The sequence below is a fragment of the Dasypus novemcinctus genome, chromosome 6, assembly GCF_030445035.2.
Source record: "Dasypus novemcinctus isolate mDasNov1 chromosome 6, mDasNov1.1.hap2, whole genome shotgun sequence".
In the NCBI taxonomy this organism is placed as follows: Eukaryota; Metazoa; Chordata; class Mammalia; order Cingulata; family Dasypodidae; genus Dasypus; species Dasypus novemcinctus.
Window position 1 is genome coordinate 39,815,384 of NC_080678.1, and position 15,257 is coordinate 39,830,640.

At 41.2% G+C, this 15,257-nt stretch overlaps 1 long non-coding RNA gene across 1 annotated transcript; it reads right to left on the minus strand.

The window, feature by feature from the left end:
* Nucleotides 1-10,050: 10,050 nt before the first annotated feature.
* LOC131278705 (uncharacterized) lies at nt 10,051-15,215 on the minus strand. The gene is made up of 2 exons (XR_009186115.1): nt 11,680-15,215; nt 10,051-11,596 (listed from the first exon to the last, which is right to left on the minus strand). It is a non-coding gene; the product is annotated as an uncharacterized lncRNA (long non-coding RNA).
* Between the last annotated feature and the right edge of the window lie 42 nt (nt 15,216-15,257).

Consider the following 15,257-nt stretch of genomic DNA (forward strand, 5'->3'; position numbering starts at 1 on the left):
GTAAAACTCATCCCTTGGCCATAGCTATTGTTTCATGTGTGTGTATGACTGAATTGCAGATAAAAAGACATGGACAAAGAAAAGTTTCCTTTTTTAAAAATTTTCTTTGACAGCATTTGAGCAAGTAATTCATTCTTTCTCTCTCCCCCTAGATTTTTTTTAAGGTTTATTTTTTAAAATTTATTCTGCCCCACCACCACCACCACCACCTTTTTTTTCACTTGCTGAGTCTGTTCGTCTTCCGTATTTCTTCTGATGTGGGAAGGAGGTGTCATTGCTTGAGCCACTTCTACTCCCTGCTTTTGTTGTCTCTCATTTTCCTCCCCATGTCTTTTGTTGCATCATCTTGTTGTGTCAGCTCACTCCACCTGCCCATCACATCAGTTCGCTGTCTTCTTTATGAGGCACTGGGATCCAAACCAGCGACCTCCCATGTGGTAGGCAGGAGCCCAGTCACCTGAGCCACATCCACTCCTCCGCTAGATTTTTGATGCCATCTTTAAGCCACTGAATCAAACCAAACCTGAATTATGCTGTATCTCTCGAGTTCCAATTATTTGAGCTAATAAATTTCTTTAATTGTTTAAGTCAAAATGAAATTGTTAATATTCTTTCCATTTTTGTCTGACAATTTTCACAATTAAAATGTAGGGGGAAAACTCATTAGATACCATTTTTCAGCTATCATACTGGCAGAGATTAAAGCATTTGAAAGGAAACTATGTTGAAGGGGTAAAAAGCACTGCATTCCTCCAGATGCTCAGGCCTAGAGCCTTGAATTATCCTTCGTTCTTCTATTGCTCTTATACCTCACATCCAGTTCATCAGCAAAGCCTATGGGCACCACTTAAAAACAATACCCAGAATCCAGCTATTTCTCACTAACCTCAATGCTATCAACCTCACCTAAACTAGTTTCCTAACTGGTCCTTCTGCTTTTCTCCTGGACTGGTAGAGTCTATTCTGAACACTGCAGACAGTGTGATCCTTTCAAGAGTAAGCCAGATCACTTCAGTCCACACCCTCTAGTAGCTTTTCATCTCACTCAGAGTAGTCCTTGTAACAACCTACAAGCCTCTACGCTATCTGCCCAAACACAGACACCTCTTACCTCTCTAATACATCTCTTCCCTCTACCCCACACCTTGCTCCCTTACCTCCTTCAGTCTTTATTAAAATGTCAACTTCACAGTGAGACCCTCTCTGACCATTCTATTTAAAATTATAACCATCCTTCCCACCCACACTTCCTATGCCCCTTCCTTGCTACATCACCGTTTTATATACTGTTTCAGTTTGCCAAGGGGCTGCTGATGTAAAGAACCAAAAATGGGTTGGTTTTTTAAAAAGGGATTTATTGGGGGTAAAAGCTTATAGTTCCAATGCCATGAAAAGTTCAGAACGAGACACCATCAGAGATGCTTTCTCACCAAAGTCAGAATATGATATCCAACCTCCGAGGTGGCTCTGAATAATTGTGGTAGGCCAAAAGTGTAAAAGTCTCCCTGCCCTGCCAAAATTCATTCCAAATTTCTGGACCTTGTGAATGTTTCCTTATTTGGAAAAAAGATCTTTGCAGGTATGTTTAAGTTAAGAATGTTGAGAGGAAGAATTTATCCTGGATTATCCTGGTGAGCCTTGAATGCTTATAAGGTAGACAGAAGAGGAGATGAGTTGGAGATAAGGCTCTCTGTTTCTTTCTTTTAAAAAAAAAAACTCATTTTGACTAACTCTTATTTTGGTGGCTTATCACCTTGATCTAGAATTCACATTCTGGAGTCAGGCAGATTAGTGTTTGAAACCTGGCTTTGCTGTTTACTAGCTGTGTGACCTTATATTCCTTAAAGTTCATTTTCTTATCTATAAAAGGAAAATAATGACCCAACTTCTAGGGTTGCGTCCCTTAATCTTTAAAGAGATATTTTAAAAATGCAAAATTGACCATGACACCCAACTTCAGCTTAAAATTCCGCAGTGGGAGCCCATCTTTTTTTTTCTTTTCTTTTCTTTTTTTAAGTAAGGAGAGCTTTTATTCAAAAGGACAATTGCCAAAGAAGGAAGAGGACTGTTGCAATAGGGGTAGACAGACTATTGCAAGAGAATACTTCTACCATAAGATCTGCAAGTATCTTAAAGATGAGGTAGAAAGGACTTTTCTTTTATAAGGAGGAGTGGAGGCTAGAAAGAACTGGATTTTAGAGAGGACGATGAGGGGAAGTCCTGATCAAACTGTTGATCAAGGAATGTCTTTCCTTGAAATCAGCTGAGATGGGAGGTCTTGTTCCACATTCTGCTCTTGGCTCAGGCTAAGGGATGGTCACAGTTCAGGGGTCTGAGGAAGGGGAGAAATTTAACTAACCTTTGGTCAAGTCTAATTAGCAGATATTTTTCCAGATTGGTCAGTGAGCACAAAATGCTCAGCTAATCTTTTCTGAGCAAAAAAATGACAATCTGGACAAGGGATCTGTGAGTCTTATCTAAGTCATATGGGGAAGGGTGGCTCTTTCCAGTAAGTCATTTCCTGGAACACAGCGGTCCTGGGAGTTCTAAACCATGGCGGCTTTCTAGAAGCACAGGACTCAGGTCAAGTTTAACATTGCCAGACTCTTGGAGAAAATAAGTTTATCTCTTCTGTGTTGGTATTTAAAGAAAAAATATTGGCTCAAAGAGAAAACACACCCAAAATTGGTTTTATTATTTGCCACTGTTACCAGATGGCTCTGGGTTCTGGGCTTCTAGGTTCTTGGCTATGCTGCATAAAAGAATTTAAGGACACGCCATAGGATAGGCAAGGAAGTAAAGCGTATATTAAGAAATAAGAAAATTAGAAAGTACACAGCTTGAGGCATGCTGCAGAATGAGACATACTGCATTATTCTTAAGATATAAACTGATCCCCTAAACGTGCCTTTCAAAGCCCTGCACTGTCTGGCCTCTATCTGTCTCCCAGGTCTCATCTTGAACTGTGCTTCCCCTAGCACTAACAACACCGGCCTTATGCTCTCAGAAGATTTTTGCAATATGATGTTTTCCTTTGTCCAGAAAGTTCTGCCTTCCTTAATATCTTCCACTACCCATCATCTAACTTTTCCTAACTAACCGTTCTTATCTCTTTTCAAATATCACTTTCCCTGTGTGGCATATCCTCACTAAGTCACTTGACATAAGCATTTATTGTGTCATGTGCCTTCCCTTCACAGCACGCATCCCACTTGTAATTTTATCTTTGTGCGTCTGGTTAATGTCTGTCTGTCCCAGCTGACTGTAAACTCTACCAGCCAAGAGAATGCCTCTGGGTTTGTCTATATTGTAACCCCAGCACCAAGTTCAAGGGCTAGCACTCAGTACTTTTTGGAAAGAATTACTGAGTTGGCTACCACCATTAAGCTTTGCTGCCCCCTACTGAGGCAATTGATTTTAACCTATGAACCAAGCACCATCTAGAGATTTGGAATAATATGGGAACAACAAAACAGTGTTTCTAAGTGTGGGTTCATGTCCTGTCAGAATAACCTCCAGCACTTGTAAAATGCATGTTCTCAAGCTTTACCCTCAGAGATGTGATTTGATAGGTCTAGGGAAGGGTCCCAAAATTTGCTTGTCTAACAGATTCCCCTGGATGATCTGAGAACCACTAGACACAGGAAGGAAGGAGGGAGGGAGGGAGCGATGAAGGGCACTGATTTGTAGACTCACTACCTTCTAATACATTCTCATAAATTAGTGGCAGGTGATCTATTTTCCATTCTGCAGCCCAGTATAGGACCTGTTGCTTCCAAAAGAATTTCGCAGAATAAGGCAAAGAATAGGAAAAGGAATGAGTCTCACTCTCACCGCTCAGTTGGGTGGTGTCCCTGTTTACACTTGCAGGGCACCAAGGAGGATTAGGCCTTGGGTTCGGGGGGAAGGGAAAGGGGGGTGTTGAAGGAACTGGAACTCACTGGATGAGTCACTACCACTACCTAAGGGTAGAAATAACAGCTCAGGCCCAAGATCCATGAGTATCTCATTCATTATTCATTTATTCAAAGAAACATTTATTAAGTACTTACAATGTGTCAAGTAGTATGCTATACTAGAGATACAGCGGTGGGGGAGAAAAACATCAACAAGATTTTAATGAATAGTCACCTATATAAAAAGTAAGTTTTGGGGAAGCAGATGTGGTTCAAGCAGTGAGGCACCTGCTTACTGAATGGGAGGTCTAAGGTTCAGTTCCTGGTGCCTCCTAAAGAAGACAAGCAAGGGAGAAGCAGCCTTGGTCCAGTGGTTAGGGCATCCGTCTACCATATGGTAGGTCCGTGGGTCAAACCCCAGGCCTCCTTGACTCGTGTGGAGCTGGCCCATGTGCAGTGCTGATGTGCGCAAGGAGTGCCATGCCACGCTGGGGTGTCCCCCGCGTAGGGGAGCCCCATGCGCAAGGAGTACGCCTGGTATGGAGAGCCACCCAGCACGAAAGAAAGTGCAGCCTGCCCAGGAATGGTGCCGCACACACAGAGAGCTGACACAGCAAGATGACACAACAAAAAGAAACACAGATTCCCATGCCGCTAACAACAACAGAAGCAGACAAAGAACATGCAGCAAACAGACACAGAGAACAGACAACTGGGGCTGGGGGTGGGGGAAGGGTAGATAAATAAATAAATAAATACATACATACATAAATCTTTGAAAAAAGAAGACGAGCAAGACAGTGAGCTGACATGACGGGCTGGCATGGTAGACTGATGCAATGAGGAGACACAACAAGGAAACCATGAGAGACACAGCAAGCAGGGAACAGAGGTAGCTTAAGCAACTGGGTACCTCTCTCCCCATGGGAAGTCCCAGGTTCGGTTCCTGGTGCCTCCTAAAAAGAAGATGAGCAGACACAGACAGCACACAATGAATAGACACAGAGAGCATACAGTGAATGCAAACAACAGGGGGTGGTGGAGGAAGAATAAATAAAGTAAAACTTTTTTTAAAAAGTGAATTTTCATTGAACTGTATCTGTTAATAGATGCATGTGGCTTTTTAAATATTTTAATTATATCATGGATCATTAGATAAGTATTATTGTTTGTTAGAATGAGATATAGGGTTCATTATTAATTCTATTCTTATTTTTGCCAAGAAATCTTTTTTTTTAAAAGATTTATTTACTTCTCCCCACGCCCTTATTGTTTTGCACTCTCTATCTGCTCTCTGTGTCCATTTGCTGTGTGTCCTTCTGTGTCTGCTTGTCTTCTCCTCAGGCAGCACTGGGAACCAATCCTGGGACCTCCCAGAGAGGGAGAGAGGTGCTCAATATCTTGCGCCACCTCAGCTCCCTGGTTTGCCGTGTCTCTCCTCTTTGTCTCTTTTTGTTGCATAATCTTGCTGCACCAGCTCTCTGTGTGGGTCAGCACTTCTGTGCAGGCCAGCACTCCGTGTGGGCCAGCTTTCCATTCGGGCCAGCTTGCCACACGGGCCAGCTTGCCACACGGGCCAGCTTGCCCTCACTAGAAGGTCCCGGAAATCAAACCCTCCCATATGGTCCTCCCGTATGGTAGATGGGAGCCCCATCACTTGAGCCATATCCACCTCCCCCAAGGAATCTTTTTACACAAATAAGGATAAGAAGAGTTTTTTCAAATGTTTGGCACTTACTTCTTTGAACATTTAATTTGAACATTTAAAAGTTTTATGAAAAAATCACATAGTGATCAAGTTGCAATTGTTTTTAGTACTCTATCAACGGAAACTTGATTAGGTCCTTCTTATGTTTTGTTTAAAGTATTAGTAATCACCTTTGTAAAAGGATGTGTTACTCATTGGAGTAATCACTTTTTCAGTCTCTGGAAATTAACACCAAAAATGCTTTATTAAAACTTGTCCAATGATAATTTATTGTTCTTGCTACTTTTTCACTTAGAAGTATTTTCGTTTTGGAATTAAAGTTAGGTAAAACAGAGGGAAAAGAAAAATAAACATAAAATTGGAAGTTATACATTTCATATTTCTTTTCATGTTGATTATGAACAAAGACCTATTTCAATTTTCTAGGTCTTTTTTTTATTTTTAGGAGATATCGGAAACTGAACTCAGGATCTTATATATGAGAAGCAGGCACTCAACCACTCAACTCCCCAATGAGAGTTGGTTGTTTTCATTTGTTTGTTTTTGGGAGGTACCCCAGATCTCCTACTTGGGAAGCAAGCCATCAACCACTTGAGCGACATCTGCTCCCCTCTAGGTTTTATTTATTTATTTTTCTTTTCTTTTTCTTTGGCTTTGTTTAGTCTACTAGGTCATTTTATTTTATTTATTTATTTTTTATACTAGGCCATTTTAAAGTGCCTTAGAAAAGCATTACAGGGAAGCAGATGTGGCTCAAGTGATTGCGCTTCTGCCGACTATATGAGAGGACCCAGGTTTGATCCCTGGGACCTGCTGATTAAAAAAAAAGTATGTGCCTACACAGTGAGCCAAATGCCCATGCGATGAGCCATGTGCCCACATGGTGAGCCAGTGCCCGCGCAAGTGAGTCACACAACAAGATGATGATGTAACAAAAGAGAGGCAAAGGGGAGAGTCAAGGGAGGCAGAAACCAGGAACTGAGGTGGTGCAAGTGACAGGGAAACTCTCTCCACATCAGCGGTCCCCAGGACGAATCCCAGTGAATCCTAGAGGAAAAAAATGAAAAGAGAGGACAAAAAGAGAAATAGATACAGATGATCACACAGCAAATAGACACAGACAGCAAAAACAGCAGGGCAAGGGGAAGGGAGAGGGGAGAAAATGCATTACAGATGGGCATAAATTGGAATTGTAAAAATTTATACATGCTAATAATCTCATTTCAAGATTTAAACAACATGTTTAAAAGTATATATGTGACAGAATAAAAACAGCATGTCAACATCTGAGAAGGAGAAATTAATTCTAATTAAAATATTTTTCTGAAATTCAGAGTATTATTTCATAGATTGCATTTTGGAAACACTCTTTTACCAGGTACATAAGTACATGTTCTGCTGTTAAGACTGCAGTTTTATTGCTTTGGGGAAATTTACATAAAAAAGAGAAGATGTTGGATAACTAAACTGCAGGGCTTATAAAAGTGTAAAAATAATTGTTTTAGGACATTATTTACAGTAGAACTTACAACATGTTGATGTCAAGCCAATAAGAATATGATAGAAATGAATAAATGGGGAAAAAACAAGAAGAGGTAGTGAGGAGAGTTGTGCCCAAATAAGAATGAATATTGATTTACCAGATCAAATAAGATTTTTTTGCTAATTGTATCTGTTTCAGTTTGAGTATGGTTATGAAATGAACTAAAACTTCCAATTAGACGAAAACACATCAGTGAAACTAAAGTAATTGTTCTGAATTTTTATCTGTGATGTAGCAATGACATTAAAATTGATAGCTTTCCTTGTTTTGCCTTTTTATTCTTCTAGAAATAACATCCAATAGGAGAAATTTAAAAAGAAAAAGAAGAGTTGGTGTATTAGTCAGCCAAAGGGGTGCTGATGCAAAATACCAGAAATTCATTGGTTTTTATAAAGGGTATTTATTTGGGGTAGGAGCTTATAGATACCAGGCCGTAAAGCATAAGTTACTTCCCTCACTAGTCTTTTTCCACATCTTGGAGCAAGATGGCTGCTGCTGTCTGTGAGGGTTCAGGCTTCCTGGGTTCCTCTGGGCTCAGCACCTCTGTTTTTTCCACAAGGTCAGCTGTAGACTATCAGGAGAACAAATCTGTCTCTCTCTCCCTGGGGCTCCAGCTTCAGCATGAAACTCCAACATTAAAACCCCAACATGGAAAGCCCTCAACTCTGTCCTTTGCCATGCCTTTTATCTGCAAGTCCCCACCCACCAAAGGGTGGGGACTCAATGCCCTACTGACAAGGGGTTTACTTAATTAAGTAATCAAGAAATCAATCCAATATAATCTCATGTGCCCAGAGGAAAAGATCAGTTTACAAACATAGTCCAATATTTCTTTTTGGAATTCATCAATAATATCAAACTGCTACAGTTGGGATTGCAATAACCACCCTTCCCTCCCACCCACACACATACACACAAAAGATGTGCAAAAGGAAAAGCTTAAAAGACACTGATGGGAAACAGATGTGGCTCAACCAATTGGGCTCCTGTCTACCATATAGGAGGTCCAGGTTTCTATGCCTAGGGCCTCCTGGTAAGGGCAAGCTGGCCCATGCGGCGAGCTGACCCACGTGGAGTGCCGGCCCATGCGGGAAAGCCACCCTGCGCAGGAGTGCCAGCTGATGTGGAGAGCTGGCAGCAAGATGATGCAACAAGAGACATGGGAGAGAAAATAAGAAGACATAGGATTCCAACTTTTGGCAATAGTGAATAGTGCTGCTATGAACATTGGTGTGCATATATCAATTTGTGTCCTTGTTTTCAGTTCCGCTGGGTATATACCCAGCAGTGGAATTGCTGGGTCATATGGCAAATTTATAGCTAGTTTTTTGAGAAACCACCAAACTGTACTCCAGAATGGCTGGATCCTTCTGCATTCCCACCAGCAGTGGATGGGGGTTCCCATTCCTCCACATCCTCTCCAGCACTTGTAGTCTTCTTTTTTTTTCATAGCTGCCAATCTTATGGGAGTAAGATGGTATCTCATTGTAGTTCTGATTTGCATTTCCCTAATAGCTAGTCATTTTGAGCATTTTTTTCATGTGCTTTTTAGCCATTTGTATTTCTTCTTTGGCGAAGTGTCTGTTCAAATCTTTTTCCCATTTTTTAAATGGGTTGTTTGTCTTTTTATTTTTGAGATATAGCAGTTGTCCTGGGTGTTATTGCAGGGATAGTTACTGGACATTGTATGTCCTGCCATGGACCACTGGATGGACTGGGGGAGAATGTAAAATATAATGTGGACCATTGTCCATGTGGTACAGCAGTGCTCAGAGATATACTCACCAAGTGCAATGAATGTCCCATGATGATGGAGGAGGTTGTCGATATGGGAGGAGTAGGGTGAGGGAGGTGGGAGGTATATGGGGACCTCATATTTTTTTAATGTAACATTAAAAATAAATAAATAAAAAACAAACTGAAGGAAGAAATCAAATAGACCTCAGGGATACAAAAATGGATGTTTCTGATATATCATCAATGCTCTATACTAATCATAAGTGTTTTGCTGCCATTTTGAGCCCAGATAAGCCCAAGAAGGTAAATTTTTGTGAGTAATAAAAACATGAGAGCATATCCTTTAAAAAAAAAAAAAAAGCAGCCTACTCAATGAGAGAAAATATTTCGTAACCATTTACATGATAAAGGCCTAATATCCAGCATATATAAAGAAATTATCTTGAAAATAAAAAGACAAGCAACCCACTTAAAAAATAAGCAAGAGATTTGAATAGACACTTTTCCAAGAAGGAAATACAAATAGCTGAAAAGGACATGAAAAGATGCGCAACATTGTGCTTCTACTAAAAGTCATTGGATAGATTGTATGGTATATGGGTATATCTCGATAAAACTGATTAATAAAAAAGTAATTGTGCAAGAATAGCAAGAAAATGCAGCTGTGTACAGCAGGGGAAGCATAGAGAGATTAAGGGGTAAAGACTCTTCTTGTTAGTTTGGATTATTATTATTTTTTTTTTTATTGAAATAATGAAAATGGTCTAATGATGATTTAGGTGATAAATGCAAAACTATGTGATTATACCAAATACCATTGATTGTACATTTTGGATGAATTGTATGCTTTATTAATATGTACCAATAACACTGATTTGTTAAAAAAAAAAAGAAGAAGACATAGGAGAACAGGGAGTTGAGGTGGTGCAAGAGAGTAATCATCTCTCTCCCATTCCGGAAAGTTCCAGGTTCAGTGCCCAGAGCCACCTAATGAGAATATAAGCAGACACAGAAGAACGCACAGCAAATGGACACATAGAGCAGACAACAGGGAGACTGGGGGAGGTGGGGGTGGGGGGGTGGGGAGGGGAAATAAAAAATAAATCTTAAAAAAAAGACACTGATGAAGTTCCAAAAGATACTAGTCAACATATCCCAATAAGATCTTTTTGCTTTTTAAAAAACAACTTTATTGATATATAATTCACACACCATAAAACCCACCCAATTCAGTGGTTTTTAGCATATTAAAACTGTGCAATCATTAATCACCACAATCTAATTTTAAGACATTTTCATCACTCATAAAGATATATTGTACCTATGAAGTTACTTCCAGATCTTTTACCTTTATCCAAAATAGATTTTCTTCAAGTTGATGTGAGGCAACCATGGAGTTATATTATGACTGTTTTAGAGCTGCTCTTTGGAGTTACAGAAGCACAGATATTTGAGAAAATAATGAGACACTAGCTTTTTCAGCTCATATATTGGGTGCTAATAAATAATCTTTTGACAAAAGAAAGTGAAAATATTTTTCTAAATGAAAATCCTTTTAACACAAGTCTGAATAAATATTTAAGAAAATAAAAAACGCCAACTAAATTTTTGTTATAATTTCCTTTTATCTGAAGGCAAAAATGTTGATCTTTAAGAAGTAAATATGAACTTGTCCTATACTTCTCCTAGAGAGAATGCAAATATAAAATTGAGACTCAGTTTGACACACATGTGAATGAGAACATCACTCAGCTCTTGTTTCTTATCAGAGAGGGAGCTCTGCCCTTTGTGGCACATTATAATATCCTGGCATACATTTCTATAAATCTTAAATATCCTAATTCTAAGAATAATAGATAAGAAAGTGTCACCTGGATGATATAATAGCCATGAGCGTGTCACCGAATGAAAAAGTTACTTTCACCTTTAATGTTTGATCATGTACTCTGCTTTTACTCTTAAGGGGACTCTCCCTTGGAAGTGATAGTCAGGACTGAATAGGTGATATAGATAAAAACCCACTGTTCCAGTCAATAATGTATACCAACACAGAAAATCTATCCAAGGGCCAAAATACTCATTCCTAAATGTTTTTCCCTTAATAGAAATATATTTAACTCAGGGAAAGACATGAAGTTTACAGGTGTACCTTGTCTGAAGGAGACCTTGTTAATACCAGGATTATTTGGCAAACTGGAGGGGTGTTTGTAACAGGGTAATGAACCATAGTAAGATGGTAAGGGTATACCTTCTTTTGTATGGTCAGAGAGAGTGAGAAAGGGGAGGTGGTAAAAAAGAACTGCAAGCAGATAAGTTTTAGGAAAGAATACCGGCAGAAGATAAGGAATAGCAAATTACTTCCCTTGAAACTCTTTGTTCCCCACATACCCCTTGGAAAGTCTTCCTGTACACATTTCCAGTTTAAAAACTGCTCAAATATATATTAATATCTCCTCATTCCTTCTGTCCTCATTGGTTGCCCCCATTTCTGAATTCCTCCAGCACTTAAGGTCAATTCTTCATAATTTAGGAATCAATTTCTTTTTAAGCGAAAGTAAATAAATTGGTCTTATTTTCATGTGTGGCTGCTGGAGTCAATCTCATTTTATACTGCATTCATACCTCTTGTACTTCTTGCCTGGACATGTATGATGGCAGTTCAGAGAAGGAGGGTAATGTAAGCCGGACGGAGCAGTGGGACCTCTGTTGGACCTTCAAGAATAGAAATGTTGATAAGAACAAAGGGAGAAAGGCATTCCGAGGAAGAGTAGGTGTTGGTTAGGATATAAACTCACCTGTTGTGACAAAGACTCAACTTAACAGCAATAGCTTAAAGAAGCTCTCTCATGGACCAGCCTGAGCAGGAGTCCAGAGGTGATAAGGCACCTCCATGGTTTGAATTTTTCTTCTGTTCTTTGGTCTGCCACTGACTAAGGTATAGCCCTTGTCCTCGTGGCCAAAAAGGATTGACATCTAGACCTGTATTCCAGCTTATGTGAAAGGAAAAAATGAGTTAGAGGACATATCGTTTCCTTTCAAAGGTCCAATCCAGACATTTCACATATCACTTCCATTCATACCCCACTAGCTAGAACTTAGTCACAGCCTAAATAAGCTTCATGGGAACCTGGAGAAAATATAGACTTTTGCTAGGAAGCCATGTGCCCAATAAAACTTGAGGTTTCTATTGCTAAAGGAAGTGAGATTTGATTTTGAGACAACTAGTGGTCTCTCCCTAAAGCATGAACAAAGATGTAGAAGAGAGAGGTTGAAGGGAGAAGAGGAAAAAATTATTCTGGGAATGTAAGAAAGCAAGACATTGTAGGAATTGTAGGTACAGGAATAGGTATAGAGAGTATCACCAAGAAAGCCTACTTGTTTGTGAGTTTGTTTTTTTTTTTTAAGATTTAAGATTTTTATTTTTTGGTATACAAAATCCTTAATTTTTAAAAAGATTTATTTATGTATTTGCCCCCCCTCCATTGTTTTGTGCTTGCTATCTGCTCTTGTAAGATTTTTATTTTAAGACTTATTTAGAACCTGCGTTTTAAAATTCTCCAGGTGATTAATATGTATATTAAAGTTTGAGAAGCACTGGACTAGATTAAGCTGTGGTATGGAATAACCCTAAAATTCCCATGTCTTAAAACAACCAAGGTTTATTTCTCATGCCTCAAGTCTATTTGGGAGGAGGAGGTGGCATGTAGGGGACTATGCTTCATATCTTCCTCATCCAGGGCCCCAGGCTGATGGAGCCTCCACCATCAGTCACTGCGGCAGGGAAGGCAGCATGTGACTCTCTCATGCTTCTCTCACATTTCATTGGTCAAACAAGTCCCAGGGCTAGAACAGTCCTACTATGTACCTGGACTAAGGGGACTCAAAATATCAGTAAAGCTAGGGGACAATGGAGGTAGAGAGGCCATTCAGGGGGTTATTACATTAATGGAGAAGTAAAGTCATCAGGTTCTGTAAAAGGTTATTAGTGGGAAGGAAAAGGAGAGCATAGACAAAACATTTCAGAATAATAACCCTTGACATTGACTAGGAAATTGGATGGCGAGAGTAGTCAAGGAAGACTTCCAGTTTTAGAGTCTGGTTGATTCTGCAGAGTGAAGACTTTTGTAGAAAAGGAAAACTTTGGAGAATTTGGTTGTGGTGGGGAGTAAAAAGGCTGAGTTTGGAATGGACATGCTGAGTCAGAAATTGTCTATTCACCCCTGCCTATCTTTCTATTCTCATCTTGTATCACTTCTCCCTCGTTGACCAGGCTCAGCCACAGTGGCCTTCTTTCTGACCTTGTTCCCACTTTAGTGTTGTACTGTTGTTGTTTTTCTGCTGCATTACTATTCTCTGGGTCTGTCATGTCTGGCTCCTGCCTGCCATTCAGAATTCACCAAAAGTGTCATCTCAGAATGGGATCTTCTTGACCACACAGATGCAGCCATCCACTCACACTTTATCACACCATCCTTTTGCAAGTATTAGCAAAACATCTGGAGCTATCTGATACTTTATCTTCCCATACCAAGGAATACTTTGACAAGAGAATGGGCTCTATCTGTCCTGTATCTTGTTTTTAGTTCTTTGCCCAGACACAGACGTGGTACTCCATAAATATTTATTTAATGAAGGAATATCACGAAGAAATCCCAGTTTAAGAAGTATGCAACCTGGGAAAAAGAGATGGGCCTCCAAAGAGGAAAACAGACTTGGAGTGGGAACACTCACCAAGGTCATAAAGATGTACAGGACAAGCATTAAACCTTTTAGGAATGTTCCACCTCAGTGGACAGAGGAATGGAGAAGGAGAAGTGTAAAGGGCAGAACTGAATAAAGTGGTTTCTGAAGCTAGGAAAAAATTTCAGTGAGGGATGGGTCAATGGCACAAGTATTACCTCTCAGTCAAGATAAACAGGAATAAGCAACAGACCATTGGACTTAGAATGGTCATTTGTGACCACTGAATAAAAAAAGTGGGAGTTAAAGAGCGAAAGGAAATAGCAGTAAAGGGAAAGTACTCCAGCAGGGTTTCTTTTTGCAAGACCTATTCATTTTTTCAGGGAAAGGAGGTAGAGAGGTTCATAATCTGAGGTTAGTGGACTCTTAGGCGGTCCTGGAGTCACCTTCAGGAGCTCTGCAATCTCAGAAATTATGTGCAAAATTTGCATGTGCTTGGAGAGGAGAGAAGAGGATCTGTAGCTTCATTGTTTTCCTAAAAGTCGAGAGCCAAGGGTTAATAACCACCGCTGAAAGAGGAAGAGAATGGGTAACAAATCGAATGACAGCCCAGCGAAGGGCTAAGCTTTAGAAAAAAAAGGAAAACTTTTCCCCTAAGGAAAAGACAGAAACAGATAGGAAAGTTCAAAATTACATCATCTCGGTAAAACTGTAGTAGACAGAGCTGGAAAAGGGAGGCTTATGCAAATACTCTGTAGTGAAAGGAGACTGAAGAAGCTGGACATTCGGAGTGGAAAAAAGTCTCTGCTCCTCATCCGAAGTTGCAGCCCAAGTGTTGCTTTGATGCGTGGGTGCACTGCGGGCCCCGTGGAACGTCGCAACCTAGGAGGTAGTCCTGGAAGCTGGAATTTACTGGTATTGTTCTCAAACATCTCAGACTCCAGCCTATCCGATCGGGAGGGAGAGGGATCTTATCACAAAGAGCGATCATTGCTAGGCAGTGGGGTTCATCAATGAGTCAGCAGGGACAAGATGTTTCAGACTCAGGACGAGCTGCCATACTTCTGCTGTTTGGCAAGCTGCCTTCAGTCCTGCCTCTCCAACTGTCGTCATATCTGAATCATCCCGCCCCATTTCCACCTCCCTCTTCCCCTCCTCCAGCACCAGGGCTGGGTCCGGCGAATTCATTCATTCGACTGCTGCCGGGTTTACTGAGCGACTTCAAATGCAAGGCTGTGTCCGGCGCCGGGGCCCGAGAACCACCGAGTCCTCAGGTGGACGCCCGCGGCCTGAGCGGCCAACACTCCAGATCTGACCAGTCTGTAACCGGCTGCCGCGCTGTTCCACCGCGGAGAGGCTGGCCTCGGCCCGCAGGTCGCAACAGCTTCCTGAATGACCCGCGGGCCGCGCCGGCGGGTACCCAAGCTGGCTCCACTTCCCGCCAGCCACGAGATCCCGCGGAAACTGAGTTCCCGGCACCCCAGCCGCCCGCCCGCGAGCCGCCAGCCCCGGGATGTGGGACGGGCGCTCGCGAGCGGATCCTTCACGCTCTCAGTCAGCGGCTTGACCGTAAAGGCCTAGCACAGCCTCGCGCTCGATTCCGCCTACAGCGCCAGCAGCTCCACAGGCGCCGAGAACGTGCCTAAAGCCCGCCTCTTTCGCCCCGGGGCGCTTCGCTCTCTTTCTGTAGCCA